Source organism: Dendropsophus ebraccatus, chromosome 9 (genome assembly GCF_027789765.1).
Source record: "Dendropsophus ebraccatus isolate aDenEbr1 chromosome 9, aDenEbr1.pat, whole genome shotgun sequence".
Lineage (NCBI taxonomy): Eukaryota > Metazoa > Chordata > Amphibia > Anura > Hylidae > Dendropsophus > Dendropsophus ebraccatus.
The window spans coordinates 7,456,815-7,472,717 of record NC_091462.1 but is presented as its reverse complement, the minus strand read 5'-3'; positions in this window follow the sequence as shown (position 1 = coordinate 7,472,717).

Sequence of the window (15,903 nt, the reverse complement as noted above, 5' to 3'; positions counted from 1 at the left end):
TTAGGGGAGGTTCACCTAGTAGGCAGTCAGGAGGTAGCTTGAGCGGTCAGTCATAGCACAGTGTTCCTGGCCCCTCCTCTGCCCATGACTCACAGCTTAAGTGCTCTCCTTATTGGATGATGATTGAGCACCTAAGATCCTGCCTCCTTGGGAGAAGGATCTCCTCTCTTCTGAGTGTTTGCTATAGAGATATAGGGGAGCAGGATCTCCTCTTCTGAGGGTGTGCTATAGAGATATAGGGGAGCAGGATCTCCTCTCTTCTGAGGGTGTGCTATAGAGATATAGGGGAGCAGGATCTCCTCCTCTGAGGGTGTTCTATAGAGATATAGGGGAGCAGGATCCTCTTTTCTTAAGGTGTGCTATAGAGATATAGGGGAGCAGGATCTCCTCCTCTGAGGGTGTTCTATAGAGATATAGGGGAGCAGGATCCTCTCTTTTGAGGGTGTGCTACAGAGATCTAGGGGAGCAGGATCTCCTCTCTTCTGAGGGTGTGCTATAGAGATATAGGGGAGCAGGATCTCCTCTCCTGAGGGTGTGCTATAGAGATATAGGGGAGCAGGATCCTCTCTTCTGAGGGTGTGCTATAGATATATAGGGGAGCAGGATCTCCTCTCCTGAGGGTGTGCTATAGAGATATAGGGGAGCAGGATCCCTTCTGAGGGTGTGCTATAGATATATAGGGGAGCAGGATCTCCTCTCCTGAGGGTGTGCTATAGAGATATAGGGGGGCAGGATCCCTTCTGAGGGTGTGCTATAAAGATATAAGGGAGAGGATCTTCTTTCTTCTGAGGGTGTGCTATAAAGATATAAGGGAGAGGATCTTCTTTCTTCTGAGGGTGTGCTATAGAGATATAAGGGACCCTCTCTTCTGTGTGCGCAGTAAGGGGGGTAGCTAGGATTTATGGGGCCCTATAGCAAAAAACTGTAAGAGCCCCCATTCTGACCCCCCCCCCCCCCCCCCCCCAGTGTTCCTTCGTTCTCACAGGTCTATTCCAGGCCAGGTGAGTATGTGCATTGGGGGGCTCTTGTGGCTGGAGGTGCAATGCTACAGGGCTGGAAGCCAATAGTCAGTCGAAGCACTGCAGCATTTAATGGAGTTCATCCCGAATGCTCACAGTTAAAGGGCCAGGGCCAGTGTATGGAGACATTATAGCAGATAGTCTACACTCACCCATTTAGGGACAAGTGAAAGTTATAGATGAAGTCTTAAACTGTTGAACAATGTCATATACAGGTTATGTAATGGTCAGAAATCCTTGTTAAAGGGGTTATCCAGCGTGGGGGCACTTTTTGGGGGGGACCGGGGAGGAGGTGGCTGAAATAAGACGTCCACTTACCTCCCCGGTTCCAGCGGCAGGTCACTCATCGCGGCGCTCTGGTACCCGGTTCCCGGCCGCTTCCTGGTGTCTGATGCCGCCCGAGACGCTACGTCTCAGGGCCGCTCAGCCACTCTGAAGGAGGCGGGATCCGTTTGAAGTCCGCTCTGATCCCGCCTCCTTCACTGAGTGGCTGAGCGGCCCTGAGACGTAGCGTCTCGGGCGGCGTCCGACACCAGGAAGCGGCCGGGCACCGGAGCGCTGTGATGCAGGACCCGCCGCTGGAAACGGGGAGGTAAGTGGACGTCTTTTATTTCAGCCACCTCCTCCCTGGTCACCCCCAGAAAGTGCCCCCATGCTGGATAACCCCTTTAAGGATGTGCATCACTCTAAGGCTCTAAAATACAAAGTTTTCAGGCTACTCCATGAGGATATGACTCTGATTGTAACCTATAAAGTCAGGGGGGAGGAGCTTAGGGCAGGACCCAGCAGCAGGGGGGGGCAGTGCGGATTGTTCTGGTTCCTCTGACTATAGTATGGGTTGGTGTTTATGCCCCCGGTGTGTCCTCTCCCATTAGCCATGATGGTTATTACCATGCGGCTGTAGAACATTTACTTTGGAGCGAGTATTAATGCGTCTTTATTGCTGCGCGCAGATTGGCTGCTTAATGGTGCAGGAAATGGCTTTCTGTAGTATAAGAAGCAGAACAGCGCGTTCCGATGCGACTAACAGGCTAAGAATAGCTCGCCGGGTGGAGTCACCGCTTACTCTCCCACTTCCTTGAAAGTTTGATGTGTTCTGTTCTGTGCACCAGGTGATGGATGATCCGAGCGCTGCCAGACACCTCCAGGCGGCCACGAAACACAACCATTCAGCCGCCTGCACATATCAGTGGAATCCGTGTGTATTCTGCACCCAAATCCACCCCAAACAGCGGCCCATTATCCTCAGTGAGAATCCATGTTTAATAGCCCCCAGCAGCACAGAGTATGTCAGGAGAGGATTGTGCTGATCTTGTGGGGGCAGTGACTATAGCAGGGTCCCCAGCAGCACAGAGGATGTCAGGAGAGGAGTGTGCTGATCCTGTGGGGGCAGTGACTGTAGCAGGGTCTCCAGCAGCACAGAGTATGTCAGGAGAGGAGTGTGCTGATCTTGTGAGGGCAGTGACTGTAGCAGGGTCCCCAGCAGCACAGAGTATGTCAGGAGAGGAGTGTGCTGATCCTGTGGGGGCAGTGACAGGAGCAGGGTCCCCAGCAGCACAGAGGATGTCAGGAGAGGAGTGTGCTGATTTTGGGGCAGTGACTGTAGCAGGGTCCCCAGCAGCACAGAGGATGTCAGGAGAGGAGTGTGCTGATTTGGGGGCAGTGACTGTAGCAGGGTCCCCAGCAGCACAGAGGATGTCAGGAGAGGAGTGTGCTGATCTTGGGCAGTGACTGTAGCAGGGTCCCCAGCAGCACAGAGGATTTCAGGAGAGGAGTGTGCTGATCTTGTGAGGGCAGTGACTGTAGCAGGGTCCCCAGCAGCACAGAGGATGTCAGGAGAGGAGTGTGCTGATCTTGGGGCAGTGACTGTAGCAGGGTCCCCAGCAGCACAGAGGATGTCAGGAGAGGAGTGTGCTGATTTTGGGGCAGTGACTGTAGCAGGGTCCTCAGCAGCACAGAGTATGTCAGGAGAGGAGTGTGCTGATCTTGTGGGGGCAGTGACTGTAGCGGGGTCCCCAGCAGCACAGAGGATGTCAGGAGAGGAGTGTGCTGATCCTGTGGGGGCAGTGACTGTAGCAGGGTCCTCAGCAGCACAGAGTATGTCAGGAGAGGAGTGTGCTGATCTTGGGGCAGTGACTGTAGCAGGGTCCCCAGCAGCACAGAGGATGTCAGGAGAGGAGTGTGCTGATCCTGTGGGGGCAGTGACTGTAGCAGGGTCCCCAGCAGCACAGAGGATGTCAGGAGAGGAGTGTGCTGATCTTGGGGCAGTGACTGTAGCAGGGTCCCCAGCAGCACAGAGGATGTCAGGAGAGGAGTGTGCTGATCCTGTGGGGGCAGTGACTGTAGCAGGGTCCCCAGCAGCACACAGGATGTCAGGAGAGGAGTGTGCTGATCTTGGGGCAGTGACTGTAGCAGGGTCCCCAGCAGCACAGAGGATGTCAGGAGAGGAGTGTGCTGATCTTGGGGCAGTGACTGTAGCAGGGTCCCCAGCAGCACAGAGGATGTCAGGAGAGGAGTGTGCTGATCTTGGGGCAGTGACTGTAGCAGGGTCCCCAGCAGCACACACAAGTTCTGTGGATATGATCATTATTGGGGTGCCTTGGCCTCTCCTGTGTCCCCTGAGGGCCCCTCTCTGCCGTCCATGTTATTAGGACCTTATGATGTCTTTTTCCAGGAGTTATCCATTAATCTGGGCGGTTACACATTACATGCCCCCCCCCCCCCCATACCCGCTGGGCCCTGGGTCGTTACATTCTCTGCCATCAATTTAATCTATTGCCATTTCCAGCCCTCCTTAATATGTAACATAAGTGCGGACTTCTTATTACACCACGTATATATATATCACCCCAGTATAACAAGACGTAACCAGTGAACAACCAGCTAAGATACTACATCTCCCAGCATGCCCCCTATAGAATGATACAGCCGTGTCCTCTGGACAGTAATCCCCTCTGGGTGGTGTTTCCATTCACTGACAGTAAGATGTGGCAGAATTCTCCTTATACAATGATGAGGCTTCCCTATAGATGGATCAGTATGAGAAGCTGCTGGTGCTGATCCATTTGCCTCCTTTACACGGCGTTTCGGCGTCTTCTGAGGTCACTGGAGATTTCACCGCAGGAAACACGAATCTCCTCCTCTCCCAATAAGAAACACATGCAGCTACATGGGGCCCAGCGGTAAGAGGGCCTATCCATCAGGAGAAGCTATCACCTATGTGTTACATCCCCTAATTATAACCAGACACATTCTTTCCTCTTAACTGTTTATTTTCTGACTATAGATTTTTTTTTTTATTAATTCTATACAGGATGAAGGAAGCGGCCATCTTGCCTGAGCTGCTGTTTACAGCATTAAGATATATTCTGTACAGCTGCCACATGGACTATGAAAAGCTGTAATCTGGTGATAGACCTATTGACTTCTAAGGAAAAGTGTTGTGGGCATGCTCTGTGACTTGTACAGGGAAGAGAAGGAAGTACGCTGTGACCTTTGTAAAAGTATTTGCGCAGAGAAGGGTAGGCTTCTATCATCATCCATTGAATTTAATGGAAGAGTGTTGTGGGCATGCTCTGTGAACTCCAGCAGAAGTCATTGTGCTGAGAAGGGGGCTTGGGGGGTTTCTATGGAAGAGTGGTGTGGGCATGCTCTGTGACTTGTGCAGGGTAAGGGAGAAGTTAAAGTGAATGTACTAGTTGAAGTATATATATATATATATATATATATATATATATATAAATTCATTCATTCATTACCTGGTCAGCAGCAGTGTGGAGATCCTGGTGGTGTGGTCCATTTTTTTTTAAAATGGTTTCCGCAATCCGCACCAGTTTCTTCATGTGCACCGGCTTGTTCTATGCACTGAAAGCGGGCCTTGCCCCCCCAGTGTGGTATCCCCCCCCCGCAGTGACGGGCCTCCATTAGAATCCACGTCACCGAGGGGATAGCTTCACACTGAGGGCCCCAGTGCCTAGAGCAAGCCGATGCACATGATAAAACCAACCGGCGCCAAATGCAGGAACCGGAACGCATTTTGAAAAATGGACCGCTCCACCAGGATCTCCATGCGGCACCGTCCAGATAGTGAGAAAAAAAATTCACTACTCTAATTGATACATTCACTTTGAGCTGAGATAATCTTCTATTGAATTCTATGGAAGAGTGTTGTGGGCATGCTCTGTGACCTGTGTAGAGGTCAATGTACAAGAAGAGGTAGAAGATGTGCTGTGGCCATCACCTATGGTGAATGGTCTGATCCTGTCTTATATAGTTTCAGCAACGAGCTCACAGATCCCGGGATTAGGAAAGTGACTGACAGCGACCTATCCGTGAGCTTCAGGCCAGCGATGGAAACCACTATGATAATGATCAGCTGTTGTTTATAAAGGTCAAGGTCATCAGAGGTCATCCCTATATATGATAATCAATATATACATAGTCATGTGAATGTGCCGGTGAGGCGGTGATCATCCACAATACAGGGGTCAGAGGTTACTGTGGTGGTGTCACATATTACACTGACCCAGGTGGCTGCAGCCCCCCACTTTGCTGGATGATGTCATCTGAATCAGCTGTTTTCTCTTGATATCTGGACACATAATACAGAGAATTTCTTGTAAACCAGTCCCCGGTGGCTGAGTCCGGCTCTCAGACTTATTTCAGGAATTTAAGCCAATCTAAACACCAGCCGGCTGCATCTAGTTCTGAGCTCGGTGTCTGTCAGGAGCCTCCGCATTGCCTCCTGCAGCAGCGAGAGAAGTGGCCGTGTGCGACCATTGTCATCAATGGGACCAGTGTGATCAATATAACCCGTGCAATCAATGTGATCAGTGTGATCAATATGTCTGCTGCGATCACTGTGAGCGGTGTCATCAATATCCCATGTGACCAGCGTGGTGACCATAGAGGTGTCCAGCTGTATCTCATCTTGTATCTAGGCTAGAGGTGTCCAGCTGTATCTCATCTTGTATCTAGGCTAGAGGTGTCCAGCTGTATCTCATCTGGACATCTAGGCTAGAGGTGCCCAACTGTATCTCATCTTGTATCTAGGCTAGAGGTGTCCAGCTGTATCTCATCTTGTATCTAGGCTAGAGGTGCCCAGCTGTATCTCATCTGGTATCTAGGCTAGAGGTATCCAGCTGTATCTCATCTTGTATCTAGGCTAGAGGTGTCCAGCTGTATCTCATCTGGACATCTAGGCTAGAGGTGCCCAACTGTATCTCATCTTGTATCTAGGCTAGAGGTGTCCAGCTGTATCTCATCTTGTATCTAGGCTAGAGGTGTCCAGCTGTATCTCATCTTGTATCTAGGCTAGAGGTATCCAGCTGTATCTCATCTGGTATCTAGGCTAGATGTATCCAGCTGTATCTCTTCTTGTATCTAAGCTACAGCCACCCAACAGTGTACTAGAGCTTCCATACAATTGTAATCACTTACATGTATCCTCATTAAATCACATATTTATCATACATACACATGTATAACCATTACATCACTCATCTATCACCACGTCACAAATATATCCTTATATATCACACATAGCTCATCATTACATCACACATGGATCATTATTACATCACACATAGATCATCACTGCATGACACATAGATCATCATTACATCACATATAGATCATCATTACATCACACATAGCTCATCATTACATCACACATAGATCACTATTACATAACACATAGATCACTATTACATCACACATAGATCATCATTTTACATCAAACATAGATCATCATTACATGTCACATAAATCATCATTACATCACACATAGATAACCATTACATCACACATAGATCATCATTACATCACAAGTAGATCACTATTACATCACACGTAGATCATTATTACATCACACATAGACCATTATTACATCACACATAGATCACCATTACATCACACATGGACCATTATTACATCACACGTAGATCATTATTACATCACACGTAGATCATTATTACATCACACACAGATCATTATTACATCACACATAGATCACCATTACATCACACATGGATCATTATTACATCACACGTAGATCATTATTACATCACACATAGATCATTATTACATCACACATAGATCATTATTACATCACACATAGATCACCATTACATCACACATGGATTATCATTACATAACACATAGATCATCATTACATCACACACAGATCACCATTACATCACACATAGATCATTATTACATCACACATATCACATTACACACGCACATCACACAGATCACCATTACATTACACATGGATTATCATTACATGACACATAGATGATCATTACATCACACATAGATCACTATTACAACACACAGAGAAGTTTCATGTCATTCCAACACCTCTGTCTTGGTGCATTCTTTTGTGTTATGTGATGGGTGAATTTTCTATTTAAAGTGATAGGAACAGCAAAAAAGGAACCGCAATGGGCACCAAGCATGCCCCAGGTACCGCAGCCATGCAGTTCATAGATGATGATCTGAGGCAGTAATAATGGCCGTACACTAAGCAGGACGTGAATAGGGGTGATGTCCAGGAATAACAAATGACTTTACTATATACATCAATACTGACAAACACCTGCGAGCCAGTATATATAATATATATGCATATACGCTCCTCGGGTGAGCTTTCTGGTCATGAGCCCCGTTTATAGTCTGTATAGTCCTGTTTGGTTTGTCCAGTCTTATTTGTCACATTACAATGATGAAGAAATCTTGGAACCCGCAGTTGTGTTGGGATCCCTGGTGTCCGTTCATGCTGTGTAGTCTGAAGCCTTTTGGTTACTTTGCCTTCGTGTTTGTACATTCTGTTCCTTTGTCTCGTTTACCTGATGTACTGTAAGCTGCCGGGACATTCTAGAAGGTAACTCCCACCGTCTGGTGTTGTTGGGAGATGTTAGGGATGTTTCTTCCTCTTTAGGCGGCGCGGAGCCAAGATATTCCGGAGTGTTTTGGATCGAGGTGATCTGCAGTTTGTCTGGTTGGATCCCTCTCAGGAAGGGGGAGGCCTTTGGGATCTTATTTCTGAGGATTTTCTGCTCTCCTATATGAAGTCTGCAGTGTTAGTCCTTTTACACTTACAGATAAATTGCTCAAGCAACGGTGTAGCGAGCGAAATGGGATGATTTTTTTATTTAAAATTTAAAGGAGAAGTCTGGTGAATTATAAAATCTGGCCACACAGCCAATAAGTGACTTGAGTGGCTACCCGTCCCAGTCACTGACTGGCTGAGCTGCCAGTCCATCAGCCGTGTCATGTCAGCTCTGGAGATCCCGTAGCCCAGCGGGGGTCCCACAGCCGCTCAGGCACAGGGAGACGTAAGTTAATACAATTTTGCCTCTGTTGGCTGCCGGACTTTGCAATCCGCCAAACTTTTTTTTCAAGGTGTTTAGACGAAAAGTCGTTAATATGATCGTAAACGATCGTCATATCTGTATACTGCGAACGATGAGTGTCTACATTGAAAGACTTGCGGACAATTAAGGGTGTGTTCACATGTACAAGATCTGCAGCAGATTTGATGGCACAGATTTGAAGCTAAAGATTTGCTTTAAATCTGCAACTTCAAATCTACACCATTAAATCTGCTGCAGATCCTGTACGTCTGAACACACCCTAACCAATGATTCTGAAGTCGGATCAATGACATTCTAATGAGTTTTCATTCGTCGTTTGTTGTCGCGTTTACACCAGAAGATTATCGCCTAAATTCAAATGATGTAATGATTTTTTGCACAATATTCAGCCGGTGTAAGAGGCCCTTTAGTTGTGATTGGGTGAAGTGCCGGCCCCGAGTGTTGTTGTTCATGTAAATAAATTGAGTAGACTCCAGCCAGCTTCCTATCCATGATGATATCGCCCATGAACCTTTTATATACAATGCAGTTTAAAGGTCTGGATGTTCATGTGTGACTGATTTCTCGCTTTGCTTTGGTGCCCATGGCGGTCCCCTCTCTTTCTGCTACCTGTAAATGGCCGCCCACATTAAGATCTTACATAGCAGCGCCAGCAGCACATCACTTTCGGGGCCCAATGGGCGAGCTGCGGCGCGGAGTCCGCCGCGGCACCGCCCCGTCTCTCCTTGCCGTCTTTGCGGTGCCCGTACTTCTCTCCTGGCGGCGTGATGACGTCACATCATGCGCGCCGCCAAGCAGAGAAGTTCGGGCACCGCGGGGCTGCACTGTGAGCTTCCGGCCTGCGTGACAGGCTCTCTCTGCCGGAAGCTCACCCTGGCTCCCTGCTCTCCATGCCGCCTCATCTTCTCCCCCTGCTGCTACCCCCATCATCTTCTCCCCCTGCTGCTACCCCCATCATCTTCTCCTCCTGCTGCCACCCCATCATCTTCTCCCCCTGCTGCTACCCTTCATCATCTTCTCCCCCTGCTGCCACCCCCATCATCTTCTCCCCCTGCTGCTACCTCCATCATCTTCTCCCCCTGCTGCTACCCCCATCATCTTCTCCCCCTGCTGCTACCCCCATCATCTTCTCCCCCTGCTGCTACCTCCATCATCTTCTCCCCCTGCTGCTACCCCCATCATCTTCTCCCCCTGCTGCCACCCCCATCATCTTCTCCCCCCCTCTGCTGAAACCCCATCATCTTCTCCCCCTGCTGCTACCTCCATCATCTTCTCCCCCTGCTGCTACCCCCATCATCTTCTCCCCCTGCTGCTACCCCCATCATCTTCTCCCCCTGCTGCCACCGCCATCATCTTCTCCTCCTGCTGCTACCCCCATCATCTTCTCCCCCTGCTGCCACCCCCATCATCTTCTCCCCCCCTCTGCTGAAACCCCATCATCTTCTCCCCCTGCTGCCACCCCCATCATCTTCTCCTCCTGCTGCTACCCCCATCATCTTCTCCTCCTGCTGCTACCCCCATCATCTTCTCCCCCTGCTGCTACCCCATCATCTTCTCCCCCTGCTGCCACCCCCTGCTGGTTCCCTGCCTCCCCAGCTTCCCACCCCCCCGGCCTCTGTCGCCCCAGTTTCTCCCCCTGTTGCCCCAGCCGCCTCCCTTCCCCAGTCACCCCCAGCTCCCCGCCTGCAGATGAGTTGGGTTCGGAGAAGTCTTCATAATGCTGCGCCAGATAGAAAAGAAAGGAAAAAGTGAGTGACGGCAATGGGAGAAGACGTCACCTGTGAGTCATTAGTAACTGCACTGTAATCACTTATAGGCTGGGTTCACACACAGTATATTTCAGGCAGTATTTGGTCCTCATGTCAGATCCTCATAGCAATCAAAACCAGGAGTGGATGGAAAACACAGAAAGGCTATGATCACATAATGTTGTAATTGAGTGGATGGCCGTCATTTAATTGCAAATATTTGCTGTTGTATTGAAATAATGTCCGTTATTTACTGTTATATGGCGGCCATCCACTCAATTTCAACATTATGTGATCATAGCCTTTCTGTGTTTTCCATCCACTCCTGGTTTTGGTTGCTATGAGGATCTGACATGAGGACCAAATACTGCATGAAATATACTGTGTGTGAACCCAGCCCTATAGTGTGCAGAGCCTGTGTACCATTGGGGTCTAAATGGGTCAGTGTATTGTTTGCGGTAGTGTACTGACACAGCCCCGGGGTCACTACAGTACACTAGCGAAAACTTTTAAACTAGAACCCAACTACAACTGCAGGCACTACAACTCCCAGCATATTATGAGGGCTGCAGACTGTCAGTACATGCTGGGAGTTGTAGTGCCTGCAGCTGTTGTAGTTGGGTCCTAGGTGCATTATACACTGGATGCTTTGTGGCATATAAGAATACATAGATCTGTGGGGGCTCAGTGTAGGGAAGTGACCCCAGAACAGCACTAATAGGGGATAGAATAAAAACATCTCCCCTTATCCCCTATTAGTGATGTTCTGGGGTCACTTCTATATACTGATCCCCCACAGAACTCTGTATTCTTATATACCCCACACAGCCTGCTGGGGTGGACAGGGGGGCCCAGGTTGGGTGGACAGCCCGGGGCCCAGGGTACATTTAATCCGCCACTGTATACTGCTACTGTATAAAGTCCACTATATATACACAAATATTACCAACAATACCAGTATACACAGGACAGATAATCCCACCACTCCATGACTACTACTAGAGATGAGCGAACCTGGAGCATGCTGGAGTCGAACCGAACCCGATCGTTCGGCATTTGATTAGCGGTGGCTGCTGAAGTTGGATAAAGCCCTAAGGCTATGTGGAAAACATGGATATAGTCATTGGCTGTATCCATGTTTTCCAGACAACGTTAGAGCTTTATCCAAGTTCAGCAGCCACCGCTAATCAAATGCCGAACGTTCAGGTTCGGATCGTCTCGAACCCGGTTCGCTCATCTCTAACTACTACTAATACCACTATACTGACACTGAAGAAAATCCACTATATAAAGACATACACTCACCGGCCACTTTATTAGGTACACCTGTCCAACTGCATGTTACCACTTAATTTCTAATCAGCCAATCACATGGCGGCAACTCAGTGCATTTAGGCATGTAGACATGGTCAAGACAATCTCCTGCAGTTCAAACCGAGCATCAGTATGGGGAAGAAAGGTGATTTGAGGCCTTTGAACGTGGCATGGTTGTTGGTGCCAGAAGGGCTGGTCTGAGTATTTCAGAAACTGCTGATTTACTGGGATTTTCACTCACAACCATCTCTAGGGTTTACAGAGAATGGTCCGAAAAAGAAAAAACATCCAGTGAGCGGCAGTTCTGTGGGCGGAAATGCCTTGTTGATGCCAGAGGTCAGAGGAGAATGGGCAGACTGGTTCGAGCTGATAGAAAGGCAACAGTGACTCAAATAGCCAACCGTTACAACCAAGGTAGGCAGAAGAGCATCTCTGAACGCACAGTACCTCCAACTTTGAGGCAGATGGGCTACAGCAGCAGAAGACCACACCGGGGGCCACTCCGCTCAGCTAAGAACAGGAAACTGAGGCTACAATTTGCACAAGCTCATCGAAATTGGACAGTAGAAGATTGGAAAAACGTTGCCTGTTCTGATGAGCCTCGATTTCTGCTGCAACATTCGGATGGTAGGGTCAGAATTGGGCGTCAACAACATAAAAGCATGGATCCATCCTGCCTTGTATCAACGGTTCAGGCTGGTGGTGGTGTCATGGTGTGGGGAATATTTTCTTGGCACTCTTTGGGCCCCTTGGTACCAATTGAGCATCGTTGGAACGCCACAGCCTACCTGAGTATTGTTGCTGACCATGTCCATCCCTTTATGACCACAATGGACCCAACATCTGATGGCTACTTTCAGCAGGATAATGCGCCATGTCATAAAGCTAGAATCATCTCAGACTGGTTTCTTGAACATGACAATGAGTTCACTGTACTCCAATGGCCTCCACAGTCACCAGATCTCAATCCAATAGAGCATCTTTGGGATGTGGTGGAACGGGAGATTGGCATCATGGATGTGCAGCCGACAAATCTGCGGCAACTGTGTGATGTCATCATGTCACTATGGACCAAAATCTCTGAGAAAGCTTCCAGCACCTTGTTGAATCTATGCCACGAAGAATTGAGGCAGTTCTGAAGACAAAAGGGGGTCCAACCCGTTACTAGCATGGTGTACCTAATAAAGTGGCCGGTGAGTGTATATTGCCAATAATACGAGTATACATGATATACCGTCACATCAAAATCACTACCATTATCACTGGATCATACCACTGTACTGTCAGTGAATAAAGTCCACCTTATAAAGAGTAATATTCTCCCTTAGCAGTGACTATATAGAGGTAGATCCAGCTGTATATAGGTTCTACAGAGCTTATAAGTAATTATAGTGCAGTTACATCCAGTGACTCACAGGGGTCGTCTTCTCTACATGAATTGCGGGAGATGTTTTTACTAGTCAAAGTTGTTTGTTTTTACTTTTTTTCTCCATGTGGCTCAGCCCATCATGATAACTTCTCCCAGCGATGCTTCATCTCCCCTGAATCTACCAAACATTTTAGGCTTCTTACTCCAGCATCATCCTCATCTCTACACAAACTCCCTATGTGTATTGCATCATACAGTGACAGTGCTATCCATATAAGCAGTTATGCCCAATATATGTGCCTCCAAATTGTAGTCACGTCACTCTCTGCCCCTATATAATAGACAATCCCCTACATAGTATGGGCCCCCTCTGTGCCTCCATAACGTATAGGTCCCATCTGTGCCTCCATTACAGATAGGTCCCCTCTGTGCCTCCATATAGTATAGGTCCCCTCTTTGCCTCCATAATGTATAGGTGCCCTCTGTGCCTCCATAATACATAGGTCCCCTTTGTACCTCCATAACATATAGGTCCCCCCTTTGCATCCTAGAGAAGTATAGGCCCCCAATGCCTCCATATTGCTCCTGTCCTGTAGGTGGCTCCCCACCTTCGTTGTTAGCTCACCCAATATGTAGCATCAATCCCCTGTTGTAAGCCCCCTCCCCTGTAGAAAATGCCCCTGTAGTAAGCTGGCGGCTGCATATGCAGCGGGACAGGCGGCCCACAGACCGGAAACCTGGGTGGCCCAGAGGGCATTTGCCATATTGCCTGTCCAGGTGGGACGTGAAGGTTTTGGTTCTTCTCACATTCTATCAGTCTTGAGCTACTAACATTGCAGGGTTGAGAGTAGATTTGGGGATTTGGAGAGGTGATGATTGGGTCTTCTCTTGGCCATGGTGTGCGTGGGGGGCTATCTTTATCTCTTCATGCACACTGATGGACAGTCATGGAGGTCTACTTACCCTTTGGTTTCCTGTGTGAAATAACCGGAAGGTAAAGTGCATTGGCTGTTAGGATAATTCCACATAGGAGCTCACAGGGATCTGTGGGGTTATCGCTGGATTGAGGGAGGATCATGTCTTTTGGGGTTGGATATTGTTTCTTTGACCTGATAGTGGACGCTGTGATGTGATTGGTTGGAGCTAATTTCCTGGGAGGAGCTCCCAGCTGTACATACATGTCTCCATCTCTATTATGTGGTGTCCCCGGTTATACAGTGCCTACAAGTAGTATTCAACCCCCTGCAGATTTACCAGGTTTGATAAGTTGCAAATAAGTTAGAGCCTTCAAACAAGAGCAGGATTTATTAACAGATGCATAAATATTACAAACCAAAAAGTTACGTTGCTCAGTTAAATTATAATACATTTTAAACATAAAAGTGTGGGTCAATTATTATTCAACCTCTAGGTATAATATTTTGTGGAAAAACCCTTGTGACCATTGTGGTGGAGTACGTTACTTATGGTATTGACTGAAACCAATGTCCCCACTGCCATGAGATCTTCCCGGAGCTCCTGCCTTGTTGTCCTTGGGTCAGCCTTGACTCTTCGGACAAGCCTGGCCTCAGCATAGGAGGAAACTTTCAAAGGCTGTCCAGGCCGTGGAAGGCTAACAGTAGTTCCATAAGCCTTCCACTTCCGGATGATGCTCCCAACAGTGGAGACAGGTAGGCCCAACTCCTTAGAAAGGGTTTTGTACCCCTTGCCAGCCTTGTGACCCTCCACGATCTTGTCTCTGATGGCCTTGGAATGCTCCTTTGTCTTTCCCATGTTGACCATGTATGAGTGCTGTTCATAAGTTTGGGGAGGGTCTTAAATAGTCAGAAAAGGCGGGGAAAACAGATAATTAATCCAAACATGTGAAGCTCATTGTTCTTTGTGCCTTAATACTTTAGGGGAACCAAACAGAATTCTGGTGGTTTGAGGGGTTGAATAATAATTGACCCTCTGAATAAACTTTTCTCAATTTTAAAAAATAAACAAAGAAATAACATTCTTTTTTGCTGCAGAGCATTTCACACTTCCAGGCTGATCTACAGTCCAAATGTCACAATGCCAAGTTAATTCCGAATGTGTAAACGTGCTAAATCTGCAGGGGGTTGAATACTACTTGTAGGCACTGTATTTCTATGCCGGACCCCTTGTGACTTGTTCATCGGTCACAATGGTAGCTCTGGTTCTCTGTCTCAGTTTCGTCATATTTGGCCTGTTCTTTCGGACGGCTTTTGTCCCCTCATGCCTTTTCTTTCCCATGTTTACGTTTGGTAAGTGTTTAGACATTATTAATACACGTGGAACGTTCTTCTGCCAACATGTTTCTTTTAGGCTTTCAGTCTGCGCCTTTGATCAGTCAGGGAGATTTGTGTCCTATTCTCCAGAGATGGAGCTGTCAGCTATGAAGGATGGCCCCAGAAACCTCCAGCCCTAAGATAATGTTTTCACACCCAGAAATGACCCGTGCAGCAGGCGTTGTACTTCATCAATCACCTCACAAGAGAAATGTCTCCTATTAGAACAATAGTATATATATATATATATATATATATATATATATATATATATATATATATATGTGTGTGTGTGTGTGTGTGCTTTTTTTTTTTTTTTTTTCAAGTGGTAATGGTAGTGCAGTGTCCCAGTACCTGTATCCCAGGTATGTGCATCGGCAGCATTTTCATTGGCTGGAGCGCATCACATGGCTTCCAGCTTTCTCAGCCCTGATTGGATGAGCAAGCTTGAAGCCATGTGATGCGATTCAGCCAATGAAAATGCTGCTGATGCACATGCGCACCAGTAGCCTCTTTTCTTCCATTTACTTGACTGGAACCCAGAAGTGAGGCAGATCCAAAGACGCCGGCCGGAGATGACGGGGAGCGTGGCCGGTGGGAGATTCAAGAGGCGATGGTCACCGGAGTGATGGCGAGTATAAAATGTTTGTGTGTTTGTGGGTTACTCCTTTATTGTTATTGTGTGGCTGAGGAAACATTGATAAAACAGCATACAGGCTTATTTTAACAGAGGTGGAAGGGTTAAAACTGCTTTGTATTTCCCAGACCCAGCAGTCACATGTC